Consider the following 16,200-nt stretch of genomic DNA (forward strand, 5'->3'; position numbering starts at 1 on the left):
ACACCCCCAAAAGAATTGCTAACACTAACCTGACCAAAGACTGAGCAACTGAATAGGAAGGGGGGGGGAACTTAGACAAAAACTTGTTTAGGGTTTTTTTTTAGTTGGTTTTGTTCACACTTATTTAACGTCAATGATTGATTAACATTTTGGATAAAGGAGGTCTTTGTTAATGCTTCAGCATCTCCACCCCTTCAATTAAGGTGTTAAGAGTTCACAACAGTGCAGTGAGATCCAAGATCCCAAGACCCCTTTGCCACAAAAAAAAAAAAAGACTGGAAAAACCACCATCAAAAGCCCCACCTCAATGGGAAAATTCCCAGATCCCAAAACTGCCACCCTTGCTAACTCCAACTGAAAATACAAATGCTGTCTTTCTTTTGTTGTTTGAGGAGCAGCCAGCAAGGGGAGAAAAATATGAGCCCTTGAGCTATTCTTATGCTCTGAGTTAAAAAAAAGAAAGGTCACATTCATTGCAAATAATCTTTTTTGGAGATCGGTGCTAAGTGAAAACAAAAACAAAAGAACCAAAACAGAGCCATTACACCAATGGTGTGATATCACACCGACTGTAATATCTCACCGGAGCAGCTCCTATGATTTCCAACAGAAAGCTGATCAAGCTGCTGTGGTATTCGGACACGTGCACTTGTGCTGGATGAAGGCACAGCAGCCGCCTGCCAGCCCTTACACGGCTCCACCAGCCCCACACCTGTAGCACCAAGTCACTGCAAACAGGCCTTACAGCCCTAATATAAAGCTGGAGAGAGGTGAACAGAAAGAAGACAGGACTAAAGCTCTTTAGGTATGTCACTTCTTTCATTCCATACCCTGTGGGTTGTTTGTTTTTTCTTTTTATTTGATTTCACATAGTGCATTGCTTAGCTTCCCAATACTTGCTTTTGTAACGTGTTGAGCAATCACTGACTGAATGTTAACTTCCAACAAAATAGAAGAAAATAAGCTTCACTTCTTTTCCTGGTTTTAAAGGTTGATGCATGTAAGGATGCTTCACAACTCCTAGAGTGTACGTGTGGGCTTTTCATGGAGAAATCCAGGACAAAATACTTACAAAGGAAAATAAAAACATTGCTGGAACCCCTCAAAACTGGAAGAGCTGTTTTCTCCGCTTCCTCCAATTCTATTTTGGCAGCAGAGTAGCCTGTCATCCACAAGGCTTGGTGAGACAAAATCTGACTTGATACAGCCTCCTCTCCTCAGCCCCACGTCAGTGAGGTTAAAACTGCCCCAACCAAGGAGAAGCAGCTGCTTTCCAAGGTGAGTGCTACGAGACCTGCTGCTCCTCTCACAGAAGGAAACGGCCTTGTTCTGACTCCAAGCAAGGTCTGGCATCTAGAGAATAAAAGCATCTTCCCTTTCATGCTGGCAGGCTTAGAATTGTTCCACAATCAACTCCCTACTTTCACTTATTAGTTGATACTTCTCTTTGCTTCATGCCAATTTCCTAACCAATTGCTCATTCTGTTTAGTGTTAAGCCACCACTAACCACGTAACTATACCACCTTCATGTTTTGTGCCCAAACAGTAACCCATAGTTGACTGTCATATATGATTCTCCCCACCTGTGTCCTGGGTCACGCTTTGTCTGCTCTCTCAGAACACCATCCATCTCCCACATCCCGAATGTTCAGTCATCATGCAGTACATGACAGCCTCAGGTAGAAGGTTGGACCACACAGAAGAACAGGACACTCTTTCATCCCAGAAGTGCAGCCTCACTGCTTGCACGTACCTACCTGTCCCATCAGTTCCCTTACCATCTGGACTCTACAGCATTCTTGAACAGGCTGCCCCGAGAAGCTGTGGATGCCCCATCCCTGGAGGCACTCAGTGCCAGGTTGGATGGGGCCCTGGGCAGCCTGAGCTGGTGGGAGGCAACTCTGTCGATGACAGGGGGTTGGAACTGAGTGGGCTTTAAGGTCCCTTCCAACCCAAGCCATTCTCTGATTCTTCCCATCATCCAACCCTGAACAATCTCATGAACTTGCAGCATCTCTCCAGAAGCCTCCCTCGCTCTGCTGACAGCCCCTGCTAGTCCTCTGCAGTAGGTCAGGGCACAAGCTCCCTATCTCGCACATGTGTGCGGTGTGTAGTAGAAACTTACAAACACACCGTTTCATCTGCCTTCAGATACTTCTGCCCACGATCCTTACATATAGGACCACATTTCTGGTATCCTAGACTCCCCTCGTGCAACTACTTCACAAAGAACCCCACACTGCACGCTCAGCTTCTCTGTGCTCTTTTACCCCTGAACTGCACGTGCTGCTCCCCAGCTCCAGACACCCTGGCAGACACAGGTCCCTCCTGCTGAAAGCCCTTCATAACCCATTCCCTGACTCCCAGTGCTTCCCCACAACTTGGCCTCCACCTTCCAGCCACTCCAGCCCCAGCTCCTCGCACCCTCCCCTGGCTACATTCCCTCCTCCCGTACCAACTCCAGCATACCTCGTGCTGCCGTACAGCTCTCCACATCCCTGCACGCGGACACCGATATCTCAGTTCCCCCCTGCAACAAAGCCCCCAGCCTTTCCTCACAGCCTATCCCAACAACGACCACGTCCTCGCTGCACCCCTCTCCTCCCGCCCCAGCATCCCGGCCCCGCACACCTTTGTGCCCCGGTGTGCCCTGTGTCAGACCCAGATCCCTCCCCAGCGCTGCCGGCTCTGTGTCCCCGGACACCCCCCGCAGCTGCCTCGAAAGAGTCCTCCCATCCCCTCTCGGGACTCAGCCCCGAAGCCCCCCGTGCCGCACCCAGCGCCTCTCTCCACGCAGCAGCCCCGGCACACACCTCAGAGCCCGTCGCTCACAGCACACGGCTTCCAGCTCACCCCTCCGCACGCAGCAGCCCCGCGGGCTCCGCTACAGCACAGCCCCCTCCCCGCAGCCCCCGGGACAGCCGGAGCTCAGCATCGCGTGCACCTCTCCGCAGCCCCACACACCAAACCCCCCGCCCGCCCGCCCGCCCGCCGCGCATCCCCGCGCCGCCGCCCCGCCGCCGCACACCCCCAGCCCGCGGGCGGCGCTCTCCCCCCGGCCCCCAACTCTCAAACTTTGGGCGGGCGGCGGCCGTCGCCGGGGGGCGGCTGAAGAGGAGGTGGGGGGGCTGGTTGGTGATGATGGTGGCGGGGGGGGGAGGCAGTGGCCGAGCGCCGCCTCCCCTCACTCACCGCCGGCCGCTGGGGGAGGGGCGGGGGCCGCGGCCGGGCTCAGCCCCGGGCGGGAGGGGGCGGCGCGGCGTCTCCCCCCGGCGGCGGCGGGTCCTTCCCCCTCCCGCAAACACACACAGGCTCCATTGTCCGCCGGCGCCTCCCCCCCCTCCTCGCCGCACGCGTGGTACCGCCCATCGCAGCCCCTCTCTCCCGCTCCCCCCCCCCCCCCGGGCCCCTCCTTTCCCCCCCGCCCCCCTCCTTCCCCCCCCCCCACTCCCCCCCCGGCCCGCGCCCCGCTCCCTCCCGCCTCCCCCCTCCCGCCGCGTCCCGCAACCCGCGGAGAGCGATGGTACCGCCCGTCGCGCGCGCCCCGCCCCGGGAATGGTACCGTCCCCGACTCACTCCGGCGACGGGACCGCCTCTTACTCCCCGTTCCGGGCAGTGGTCTCGCCCGGCCTCCCGGCCCGCCCTTCCCCAGCGAGGGGGCGGGGACTGCGCCCCTTCCCCCCCTCCCCTGTCCCCCCGCACGCGCTCCCCTCCCGCCTTCGCCCGCACGGTGGTAGCAGCCGGGCTCTTAAAGGGACAGGCACGGCGCCCCCCGCGCCTGCAAGGAGCGCCGCCCCGACCTCCCGCTGGCCGCGCCCCCTCTCTTAGCATAGCCCCGCCCCCCTCCCGCGGTGACCCCGCCCCTCCGCCCCTTTTAAAGAGACGGCGCGCCCACCGCGGGCTGCCCGCCGTCTAACGGCCCCCCATCGGACACGGCCGTCAGGGAACCGCACTCCGTCGGGCCGCTGAAGCCGGGCGTAAAAATTCCTTTCCACGCGCTTCTGAAGAGAGCCGAGAGCTTCTTCTGGTGAAGGCAGCATCAGGCTGGGTGGCAGCCGGCAGCTGAGCAGAGAAAGCGGGCAGCAAATGGCAAAGGGACACAATCTATCGGCATGCAGATGTGCCACGGCGTCCTGTCCTGAACACGTGTCCCATGTTTGGGGATTGAACGCTGGTGTGCTTGGAGTCTAGCTAACACTGAGGAGTTTTGAAGGTTTGCAGTGGCCTCCCATCTTTCTCAGCCAGTGACTTATTTGGTGAAAAAAGCGCTTTCAGCATCCACCAACCTTCACCCCCCACAACACGTCCTTAAAATGGGCGATCCTGTGGGCTACAAGCGAGATCTTTCCATCCTGCAGCTGACAGAGGTGCACAGAACCGCTGCAGTCTCAGTGGGGAAAGCAGGCGGCTGGTTTTTGCATATCCGCAATGCTTGAATAACCTGTTTTGCCAAACACCACCAGAAGCGAACAGAAATGCAGTGGGCTCTCCCTCTATCCTCAGACGACCTGCAATGCCAGGTCCCTTTCCCACCTCTAGCACCATCCCAGAAGGCGGCCCTGACATCACAGGGTGCCGTTCTTGCAGATGAAACCATCTCTGTCCTCGTTCCCCAGGTGCCTTTTCCTCCTCTCCAGTCCCTGCCCATTCCTTTACAAAACTAAAAGCAAGACCTCTTCACAACCTCCAGAACACTGCAACAGTAGCTAACTCAAACCTGGCAAGCTATTAGATATTCTTCTTCGAGGTGGATACTTCTTAGCAGCAGCCTTCAAACCTTCCAATCTGCAGACCCTGGATAGCCCTTTGATTTCTGGGTTACATTTTCCACACAAGTCTGCTCCCAGCATCCCTGACCCCAAGGTGGCACTCCCAGTCCCCAGCCAGCCTTGCCAACCCACCCACCATTGCTAGCCCTAGGGGAACCTTCCCGTTGAGATCAGTAACACTGTGGAAACATACTGGTGAAACCAAACTCCTCAGCTCCACTTAAAACTACCACCTCTGCTGCCATTGGCTCAGCTCACTGATGCACTAGCCTTACCTACTCTTACACCGATACAGGCCTTCATTTTTGGTAACACCCACATTTTCTCCTCTCCCTTGCACTTCCCACTCTAGAAGTGGCTCAGCAAACGGAGAGGCTTCACAGAATGCCCAGGGCAAGGCAGCAAAACACAATGTATGGAGCAGATACACCCATGGTGCTGCAGGCCCAAGAGCCAGCCCTGCCCTCACTGATATCACGCACCCACTGTGGTTTGTTGAAGGGGAACCTTTGCTTAAGCGGGGTGGTGAAGGCTGGGATTCTCCTAAGGAGACTAAAGAAGCCAGGCACCCAGTCTAATTTTTCTGAAGGAGACCCTACTCTGTGCTTCAGTCTTGACAAATACAATAGCAGTGGCAAGCACGAGGTGTTAGCAGGCTGCTGTTCTTGTTCTCATCCCTCCTCTGGCCAAGTACTTTGCTGTCTTCTCCCTGGAGGAGCTACAGGGGGAAAGGGAGCATAAAATGCTCCGAGCTCACATATGCTGTGGTTCCTCTGGCTCCCCTCCCATCCCCCCTAACCCCATCCCCCCGCATTTCAAACAGTTATAAATGACTGTGCAACTCTGCAGGCAGCGGTCTCAAATAACCACACCAAGCCTCTCCCCTCCAACGGCTTTATGTCTCTTCCTTCCTCTCTTTGGGGCTCCGGATAGCAACTATCAAGGTGTTCTGCTTCACCCTCAAGAGTTAAGCTGATGCTGCACCCGCCGCCTTTGGGAATTTGCCACAGCAAACCGTCACAAGCGGTGAATTCCCAAGGCAGGGATTCTCAGCTGAGAGCTCCCTGGTGCCGTCCTCGAAGGGTTTTACCATGGGAACTAACAACAAGAGGCTCCCAAATGACATTCACTGTGACAACAGGCTGTACAACAGGGAAGTCAAGCCCCAGACCATGGAATTGCCCTGGCCAATTTGCAGAGCATCACCAGAATCACGAGGCTTGCCTTCCTTTCGCCACGCTTGTAACAGCAGCACCAGAGAAGGCGGCTGCCCTGGCTCTGCAGAGTGCTCCAGCAAATCCAAGAACACCTTGGAAACAGTGCAGTTCACCATCCTAGGTACACTCTCCTCACAGCTCCATGGCACCAGCAGTGTCAGAAGACCTGCTTTTCAACTCAGAAGCAGGTTCCTCTTCCATCAATGTGAACCAAGCCTAAGGAAAGTTGCTACAGGAGCTCCAGTTCTGCAGAACAGATTAGACGAGATAGGCCAGCCAGTAAAAAGCATTTGCATTACACTTGCTATAGATGCCGGCACACCCCAATTCCAGCTTTTATGCTCATTAGGGGCCTGGCCCTGCAAATACTGAGTTTTACATGTGTGAGTAGAGTCCCAGTGAAATACAATGGAGCTACTCATGCAAATAATATTAAGAGTGCGTAGGGCTGTGGCTCCATTTCACTACTCCATCTGCAGCAGACATAGAGGATCCTTCCACCCTCTCTCTCACACAGTTACTGCCATTCATTGGTGCCAGTCAGTTTATGTAGCCACACTCACTCACAGGTGAACCATTTAAACAATCCAACTTCTCTTTAAAAGCCTTACTAACAAGAAAACCCCTTAATGCCAGACCAGCTCCGACACAGATTTCATCCCAGCAAGTGGCTGAACTGGCACAACTGGAGGAGGTGGAAACATCTGAAGAAGAGGAATTTTTGAAAATGAGATTGAGGGCAGGAGAAATGGCAACATGGAGCCTTAGCATGTGGAAGTTGGAGGCATGACTCTCATCTGAAGTTACATCCTGCTGATCATCCACTCTCTGAAGCTAAACCAGCTCTAACCACACAACTGTTTCACGTGAAAGAAACATCACCTCAAGTGAAACGGCAGATTGTGCCTTTTCAGCCACTGATGCTTAAAAATGTTCCCTCAAGAAAATCCGCCACCACTCAGAAGAATTTGCAGACAGTTATTACTTCCAGGATCAAGGATATACGCTCCTCAGTACAGGAATGGGATGCAGTAACCACGTACCGTGGTCAGTGCACCACTGCTTCTGCAGTCAAAGGATCCCTCATCACTAGCTTTGACACGGCACATGTTGGCCATGCAAAGTGTTCCCTCCATTTTTTTTTTTTCAGTTTATGGGCTATTTTATCTCCAGCAACTCTGTGCTGAAATTGCATCACATATTTCCTGCCTGCTGAGGCAAGATTTCCCACTTTCAGTGTGATCATAACCTTCCAGCAGGAAAGCTCCACTAACTCCTTAAGAGCTTTGCTCTCTGTACTGCTTCCTGACTTCTTTATTCATATACACCTGTGCAAAGTCAGTGTAAAATGCCAGCATGGCTGGAAATGAAGAACACAAATCACTGGGAGGATGCTTTGCTTTGTTTGCTTTGGGTCTGGGGCTTTTTGCCCTCTTCTTGCTCTGGAGCTGTAGCACTCCATGAAATCTTCTTATGAGCTTTGAGTTTTACATGGCTCTGTGTTCTAACGAGCCTTCTTCAAAAGAAAACACCCTGTTCTGTGAGGAACCCAGGTGATGATGGTTCTCACAGTGCCATGATCTTTCTGCTTCGGTACAGGGGAGATATCTTCAGGGATTGTGCTGTGGGATGAAATCTAAATCTGGACGGTGTAAAAGAGACAGCAAAGGACCACAGCAAAGGGTAGTTTAACATCCACTGTTAACTTGGAAAAAAACGCCTCTTCCAAAAAAACATTTTATCTGTTATAAATCATTCCAGAAAGATGAGGAAATGGAGATTAGGGGGAGGGGGGCAGATGGTTGTGGCTTTGTTTGTAGCTCAGTTTCTTTTAGCATTCAACATTACTCTGAGCCCAGACAGTGTTGTCGATCCTCAAACCTGCAAACACCAAAGAACACTCCTTAATGGTTTCAGGTGAATGGTCCCTCTGCACCTTGATGTGTGTGGAACCGTACAAACTCATAGAGAAGGGAAAAGCAAACATATCTCTAACAATATCCATATACACATATATATGCAGACACGTATATACGTTCTTGCAAAAACACACTTAAACATCCCTACTTCTGTCCCTGCTCCTGGGATAAAGCCTCCTGTAGCTCACCTATATGGATTGCCACTGCCTTGCTGGCTGCAGAGGGTGCAGATGTCTGCTAGGAAGGCAGGCAGTGCAGGCTGCTCAACATCACCCTGTGGCAACAGCATACAGATGATGGCAGACTCAGCTTGGGCAAGTAATGCCTCACTCTCACTATTCCTATCTGCACAGAGAAGCATTTAATCTGGTGTTTTCCTATTCACTCATCAATCTCCAAACAACCTGAGCCCTAATCAGGTTTGGGCTGGAGCACTGAGCCAGACCTGTGGTTGAAATACATGACAGAAATGCATCTCCAGGCAGCCTTCTAGTTGATCTGCCTTTCTTCAAGGGCTAACTAAACTCACCTCCCCAGGACAAACACTTCTTACACTTAATATAAGTACACTTCTGTTTACACATCCAATGTTCAAATTATCCCACAACAAAACTGAGATGTGATGAACAAATCCCACACATTGTAACATCATAGGCGCAGGAAGCTCTTGCCTTATTTAAAGAGTCATCTCCAAAGTCAACAAGCAGGTATGAGGCAAATGCTATGCAGCAGTACAGATAAATGCTCAGTTTTATCCCCTGTGATTAAAAAAAAGAAAAAAATAATAATTTTTTTTTTTAAAAAAAAAAAAGAGAAGAGATATTGAATCAGAAGGGAAATCAGGTAAACAGAATCTGGGGAAACATATGGTCATGCACTGCATGAAAAATATGAATTGATGCAAAACAGAGGTGGCAAAATTTGGCACACAGGAGGTTCCAAAACCAATGTTTGCCCAGGAACACTGTTCCCATTACACTGCTCCTATGTTTTACAGAGAACCGCCAACATACAGCAAGCGCTGTGGCCCTGCCAGGAGAATTTGGCTGCGGAACTGCCTGGCCCTTGAGCATTTTAAGATTCTCAGCCATCACTTTACACTCCTTTTGTATGCGTATGATTGTCTTTGACTGCAATGAGAATAGGCATGGCTGCAGCCCAGAAAATTGCCAAGCTCACCTCCCGCTTCCATTCAGCCACCTGATGAGCCTGTTCCAACATAGCAAGCACCCTAGCACAGCCACATAGCTCTGTAATGCCTGTCCCACTGCGCAGGGGCACACACACGTGCAATTTCATGGCATCAAACCAACCAAACAGAATGTTAACCCCAAAGGAATATTTCCGCAAATGTCCCGAAGAGCTGAAGAAATCGCCTTCCATTAGCAGCATCCTTTTCACAGGGTAGAGGCTAAGGGAAGAAGGCTAAGTCTGCTTTCAGACAGACAGACAGGCAGAAGTCATCTGTGGTCAACATGTACAACAGCCCTTTTGGCATAGCGGGCTCCTTGTATCTCCAGCATCTGGCTGCTTGGGGTGCCCGCCCACTGTACAACGGGGCAGCAGCACCACAGACCACAGCAGCCCCTACAGTCAGCGCACAGATGTTTGAGGGTAAAACGTGGCTCACATCTCTCCCACGAGGCTACAATAAAATAAAAATAACTTCAGCATGACTTCCCTTCTAGATTGCACATGAAGAAGAAACCAAGCCCCCACGGTACTGCAGACTGGCCCGTTAAAGCGAATGGTTAAATTCTTGCTATGAAAAAGTAGGCGTTGTTGTCTGTTTTGTGAGGCAGAAATCAATATTCCCGCCTCCTCTCCTTCTGTTATTTCACCTTGAGATACTCATACTCAGACAGATGAGATCTGAATCTTACTCCCCGCTACCGCAACTTTTCTCTCCCCAGCACCTCGCAGGGTCACCGACGTTCTTGCAGCCCTAACCTGCCTGTAATTTACCACTCGGCTCCCTAAACTGAGCGCCACTGGAGGCTGACGCAGTGACTGATTTTCCTTCCAAATCACACCGTTGTGGCTATTTCTAACTATTTATCTACACCCTCTATCTCAGTCATTTGGCTCCCCGTGTGCTCCAATAACAACCCTCTCTCTACCGCAGCCTCTTTCCTCCCCGTGCCCCTATAATTCACTCCCCAGTGCTAGCCTCTTCCATACCACGGCCGTCCCACACAAACGATGCTTTGCTGCGAGATGCTCCTTCTGCTCCCTCTTAAACTAACTGCGGGGGGCAGCTGGGTTAAGCCTGTGAATGGGGGGAGCGAGGTGAGAAGGACCCGAGTGACTGACGTTCAGCTCAAGCACGCCTGAAGCAATGCTGGCTGGGGAGAGACAAGCGGGGCAAGATAAGCTAGCAGCACACAGGAACAGCTGCTCCTGCAACGAGGTTTCCCTTTGGCAGTTCAGACTCAGGGGCTGGGACCGATTCCCGCAGATCAGGTAGCCGTAATGCCAGGCTGCCTGGACTGATCTGATGAGTCCTCTTGGATGCAGCTCTGCCTACTATCATGCCTGCCGCTGTCACCTAGGATTAGACAACTGCAATATGCTCTGCTTGGCACAGTGCTTTAAATCCATTCATAAACTGAAGGCAGTGCAGAATTCAGCACTCTGTGAGATAAGCCACGTCTCTCACCCACAATCATTCTCACATTTGCGCTCCATTTTTATGCCATCTGACCGCTGCTTTCCAGACAAATTTTAACATGTTCCTACTGACCGCAAGTGCCTTCCATACTAGAAATCTTCTCACCTGAGAAATCACCCCTCCTTACACTTCCCAGAAGCAGCAGAAAAGGCTGCTCTGACTCGATGCTCAGGAATCCCCTCCCCAGCTGAATGGAAACAGACAGCAGTCGGCCACATTTTGCATCACATCCTAGCACCCCAAAAGACGTGCAAATTTGCACAGGTGCAGAGGAGAGTGGTGCTGAGGGCTGCTCAGTCTCTAGTCTGCCATTGTTTGCTGGTGACAGCCTGATGAAATTGCTTGAGTTATAATGAAGACAGTTTTCATTATCTGTCATTTAAAAATGTCAGGGGAGCTCAGACTGAATGAATAGGTGCTACCTGTTGTTTCAAACAGCTTTTGATGAAGGCAATACATTCGAGAAGTGCTAGTCACTGATTTATAGGTGCTGCACGAAGATTACATAAAATAGTGAAACCCTCCATAGAAAACAATCAGATTTCCCCCTTGCTCTTCAGACACTGCTTTACTATCAGCACGTGCTGCTGACTTTCTCCTGCAATAATCAGCGGAGGCTTTTCAGATCTGCAAGATCCCAGATGACAGAAGACCATACTGACAAAAACAGGCATCTTATACCCATCTCTATTAGAGGGCACTTGAGAGTTTTGGCATAGCTACATAAACGCTTCACTCTAGTCCTGCATTTTCACTTGTGCACTTGGACTACTTTAGCAACAGATGTCATGACTGGACATACTTCTGTCCAAACGTTTTGCTAGTCACTCTCTGCTGAAGGTGTTGGCCTCTCACAGCTGAACTGCAAGAACAGACTGTGTGAAAGTTCCTAGTCCATCTGAGCACAAAATCTGCCAGCTTCTTTTAAATTATGTCAGTTTACTCCCTTGTATGGATGCATCTGCTCACAATACCTGCCTTGCAGCTCCTCAGAGACACCTAGGACAGCATGTTTCTTTTCTGTCTACATCTTTATATCTCAGAGCATCTATTTAACAAGTGAGATGGTGCTGCAGAGGGGACCTGCTTAGCTAATGTTACCTTCACGGGATACAGCTGCCTGCAACATGGGCTGTTCCTGCAGGCAGCCTGAACCTTGTGCCTGTCCTTTCTCTTAGGCCACAACAAAATGAATGCCAGAAATCCAGCCAGGAAACAAGGACTGCGGGTAATACTCTGGCCACATTGTTTTCAAAAACCACTTGCATTTTTGGTAATTGCTTTTATATAAGTATCCAACATCAAAGGGTGTAGCATGAATCTCTTGTAAGCATTGGAACCATGAAGCACAGGTACCTTCAGCTTAAGAATGAGACAACAACAAAGACTGCTGCCACTTGGCCCAGTTAACACAACTGCTGCCTGCCCTTGTACCACACAAGTCAGTTTGCTTCCTTACCTGGTTCACTATCTCCACACACACAGAGACTGCTGTGTCCTCTGTGGCATCCCAGTTTTCAGTGGTGCATATATTGTCCGGAACCTTCAGAAGGCAGACTTGGTAAGTCACAAATGTAGGGGAGAAACAACAGTTGTTCTGAGACCCAATCATTTTTGCATCCTGTTTCCATTAGGACAATGTTTCCCAGGCGCTCACATGAGGCACTCACATCCTTACAAAGCATCTCCCAAAGAAAAGGGTTTATGTTCCTGGCAACATGCTCCAAAAAAACATGTCCCCAGTTGCCTGCTGCCATAAGCAAGCACAACTCCAATGATTTCAATAAAGCTGCACTTTCTGCGGCCCTAAGGCTATAGCACTACAGTAAACAAAGCCAAATACCATCAGCCAGATGCTTGAAGCTCTGAACCAGCCCTCCAATGTCTGACATGCACGAGCCACCAGAAGATGGCTGAATCCCCCATGTCAGCTAGCCATCACAGAGCTCCTTCCCTGCCAGCAGAACAGTGGTCTGGGGCCTCATTGCAGGGCACGGCAAGGGCTGGTGCACATCAGTTCAAACAAACACCTCCCATTTCAAGCTCTGGGCTACTGCCGGAACCATCTGGGGACACATCAGCACAAGTCAAAGGCAAACCCACAGCTCTGTTAGATGCTGGAATACAACCTGGAGCAGGAAGGATGCAATGCTGGGTGACAGCTCAGGACACAGCAAATTGACTTTCTGGCTTCAAAAGCTGTCCCTCAAAGCTGTCAGCAAGGAACCTCGGCTTAATAGTGTAGTCTGGGGAAAGCACTGCACACTGTGAGTAACGCAAAAATCCATAGGCAAAGGAAATATTTTAAAACAGAGGAGGAAATTCTACTTGAAATGAATACTGTGAAGGTCTCTAAAATGAAACGCTCTGCAAAAAAATAAAGGAAAAAAAAAGGATGCATTTGCCACATATAAATCTTTAATGATACCCTGTAGTTCTAACAAAGTCTTTTTCTAGAAAACAAACAACCAAACAAAAAAATAGAGACTGTAGTGCACCTGACAGAGCGACAATCCTCACATGGTCAAATATGATTTTCACACCTGGTAGATGAAATGACTCCACCGCATCCCAGCGACAGGGTTAGGGGCTAAGGTGATCTGCTAATGGAAGGTTAGAGACCACAGAATACATAATGGCTCTTCAGAGAGCACCTTTCAGATGCTCTTCTCATGTACAGTAGTGCACAGTGATCAGAAGGTCCTGGCAGCACAAACCGAAGTCGTTGTCACTGACAGGGCTTCTCACTGTGCATAAGGCAGCTGATAGCTTGGGTTAAGACAACCAGCTCTCATGCCCATGCTCGGGCTCAGGATAAGGTCTGCTTTCTTGTAAGGGCAGTCCTGCTCTCTTTCATCTCCCCCTAGGCATGCCTCCTGCAGCACACCGGGGCTGATCAGCCACTCTCCTCGCAGGCAAGCGGCAAGACCATCAAACTGAGACACAACAAACTTCTCCTCCACGTACAGATGGAACCTCCAAGCCTTTAAAAGTAAGGCTTTTAACACCGTGAAAATCAAGGGAAATACTGATCACAGGCCACCGATGGCATCCAGTCTGCCCCGCACCAGCACACGAGAGTGCCGGATCAGGCTGCACAACTTGCTCAGGGACAAGACAGCCACAGCCCGCAGCCAGCCAGCCAGCAGCCCCTGGGGTACCGATACTCACAACAAAACATCCGAGTGGAACCCGCTAGGGGAGGAGGCGAGGAGCAATGTACCACACGCCCTAGCACCACACAAAACATGTGGCTGAACAATGTGCTTGAAAAAATCTGGCTCCATAAATTAGGCTGCGATTCCCAGTTCTTTAACTCTCGGCTCCTGCTGGCTTCTGTGGATAAAGGGGATGTTTGGCACTCCCGAGATCAGAAGCCAGATCGAATGCTTTTCAAGAAGTACACGGATGAGCATGTTCCTAGGGAAGAATGAGCTACAGCTAAGCCTTCAAATGATCACAAGGAGAACCTCCTGCCCACAGACAGGAAAGTGGTAACCTCCTTCACTTCCTCTGTGGCTTTAACCTAAACCACAACTCCTCCCTTTGGGTTAGGAGTCTCTTCCACTCATTCAGATGTTTGTCAGCTTGCCTCTGTCTATTACCCGGCATCTGTCACTGCCATATAGCAAAAACAAGCTGTCATCTTTTCTCCTCTGTCCTACACCCCTTCTTGCAGTCTCTGCCGTAAACAAGAATGGCTTCAATGCAAAGCAAAGCAAGTCTGAACTCTTCAGGCACAAGCAAAAGCTTGGCAATTTCAACAGCAGGGAGCAGGGGGAAAGGAGCAGACATCGGCACGCAGGCTGCAGGAGGAGAGGAGACATTGGCATGCAGGCTCCACCAGCATTTGGGAATGCTGACAGCGAGGGAACTCTGCAGCCAGCAGAAAGGATGATGCTGAACCAACTCACAGGGCTTTTCCAGGAGCGCGAGTGCTCCTTTCAATCCCGGGTGGAATGTCCCTCCTTACGCCCTGAAGAGCTTCAGAGCATGGATAAGATGCTGTGAGCGGGGCTGAGCACAAGGAAGATCTGTGCTGCATAGAAGAGCCCAATGCCTGCGGTGCACACAGAGGTGGGAAGGTGTGGGGCACCCAGCAGGGAGAGGCAGCAGCTCCCCTGCTTGGGATCTCCTCACCTGCTGAATGGAGCGAGGGGAAGGCTTTCTCTTCCTTTGAAACTTTCAGAGATTTCAAACCATTGTTCCATACGTAATTAAGGGGAAAAATTGCTTTCACAACCCATACCCAGAAACTGTGATCAAATGAATCAAAGGCACGGTTTCATTTTATCTTCTCGAAGCACTTTACTTCAAACTTAGACATATTTTGTAGCAATTTACTTAAAAAGAACTGATCGCTCTGAAGGACTGAATTACAATATTGAGAACTTTCAAACACGGGGGCATTTGAAGTTTCAAAACTTTTCTCCACTTTCCTTTTTCTCCAAGAAGGGATACAAAACCAGAACCAACATTTCCCGAAAACAGCAGCAGCTTTGGCAAATCAGCAGTTCTCTAAGAAAAATGTATCACCAGAGAAAAATCTTAACAAAACCTCATTCTGTTATTTCCTCCCAGCACTGCACAAGAATATGCCTCCGCGGTGTAATTCAGCCTTAAGTTTCATAGCAACTCTGATTCAGACATATTGCACGCACAGATATTAGACCATGCCTTTGATATCATGAGAGCAATGCAAAATAGTGTATATACAATATGGCCAAGCAATGCTGCTATGGAAACCCCTTGCTTTTGAATTCCTGTACATGGCTTGTTTCAGTTCTTATCCCTAACGCTGCTTTAACAGAATGCGGTGCATTTGATTTCCCTGCTCATCTCTCTCTGCTTTTGGACTCCCCCCTTTTGAAAAGTGAGTGCAGCAGGAGGCGATGCGACCTGCTGCACGCTGCTGATTCTGTACACATCACAAACTCCAGCAAGACGAGTAACCGATTTGTGCATCAGTTGCTGCAACTGTAACATGGAAACAGCTGGCAAAGAGCTGTTTGCATGTCTGCCTTTGGCTACGAGTCTAATATGCCTGGATTTCTGTGGCAGCCAGAAGATGCACGCATCTCGATTCTTATTTGCTAGTTTCTGTAGGCGAGGAGTCGCTGTCCCCTGCAGACCTATGCTGCTGATCTCTCTATATCGAAGAGCCGAATCAGGAAGTACAGTCGCCCACTCATGTAGCAAAGAGATAAGTAATAAAGCACTGCACTTGCCAAGTTCTAAGGAGGTGGTTTCTTAAAAAGACATAGGAAGCTTTCATGCTTTGAAGCTGACTAATTTCAGAAGGCTCCCGTTTCGCTCTCTTCTTCTTTAACCTCTTCAAACTGTAGGATTACCTGCTCTCCCAAAGGGCTTGCTGCTAGGAACCGGCCAGATTAGAGGCGCTAAAGCTGAAGGATGGGGACCCTCTGCTGGCCAGCAAGGCGCTCTCAAGGACCCCCCAGGCACCTCTGGCTCCCTGCAGCGTGGACACAGCACCCCGTGGCAGCCATCTGAACTGCTGCAGGCCCCAGGGTGAAGCGTTCCCATCCAGATGACTGCAGCACCTGAGCAGAGCAGGCCCTCTCGCAGCGACGGCTGTGAAATAAGCTCACCCATGCAATCCAGT

The 16,200-nt window shown here is 50.5% G+C and overlaps 1 protein-coding gene across 6 annotated transcripts in view; it reads right to left on the reverse strand.

Annotated features, from left to right (window-relative positions):
- BCL9 (BCL9 transcription coactivator) overlaps positions 1–16,200 on the reverse strand; it is a 54,536-nt gene that overhangs the window by 26,313 nt on the left and 12,023 nt on the right. For 2 of the 6 annotated variants that reach the window (XM_042866882.1, XM_042866876.1), the window contains exon 1: positions 2,471–2,578. The exons of 1 other annotated variant lie outside the window; for it this stretch is intronic. The gene's annotated coding sequence lies outside the window, so the exon portion shown is untranslated. Of the gene's footprint in view, positions 1–2,470; positions 2,579–2,814; positions 2,836–3,577; positions 3,608–16,200 lie in introns of those variants that run through there. 3 more of the 6 variants (XM_042866878.1, XM_042866879.1, XM_042866881.1) reach the window with 3 other exon arrangements.

The sequence above is a fragment of the Lagopus leucura genome, unplaced genomic scaffold (assembly GCF_019238085.1).
Source record: "Lagopus leucura isolate 7727_CA_CO unplaced genomic scaffold, USGS_WTPT01 Super-Scaffold_100001, whole genome shotgun sequence".
Taxonomy (NCBI): domain Eukaryota; kingdom Metazoa; phylum Chordata; class Aves; order Galliformes; family Phasianidae; genus Lagopus; species Lagopus leucura.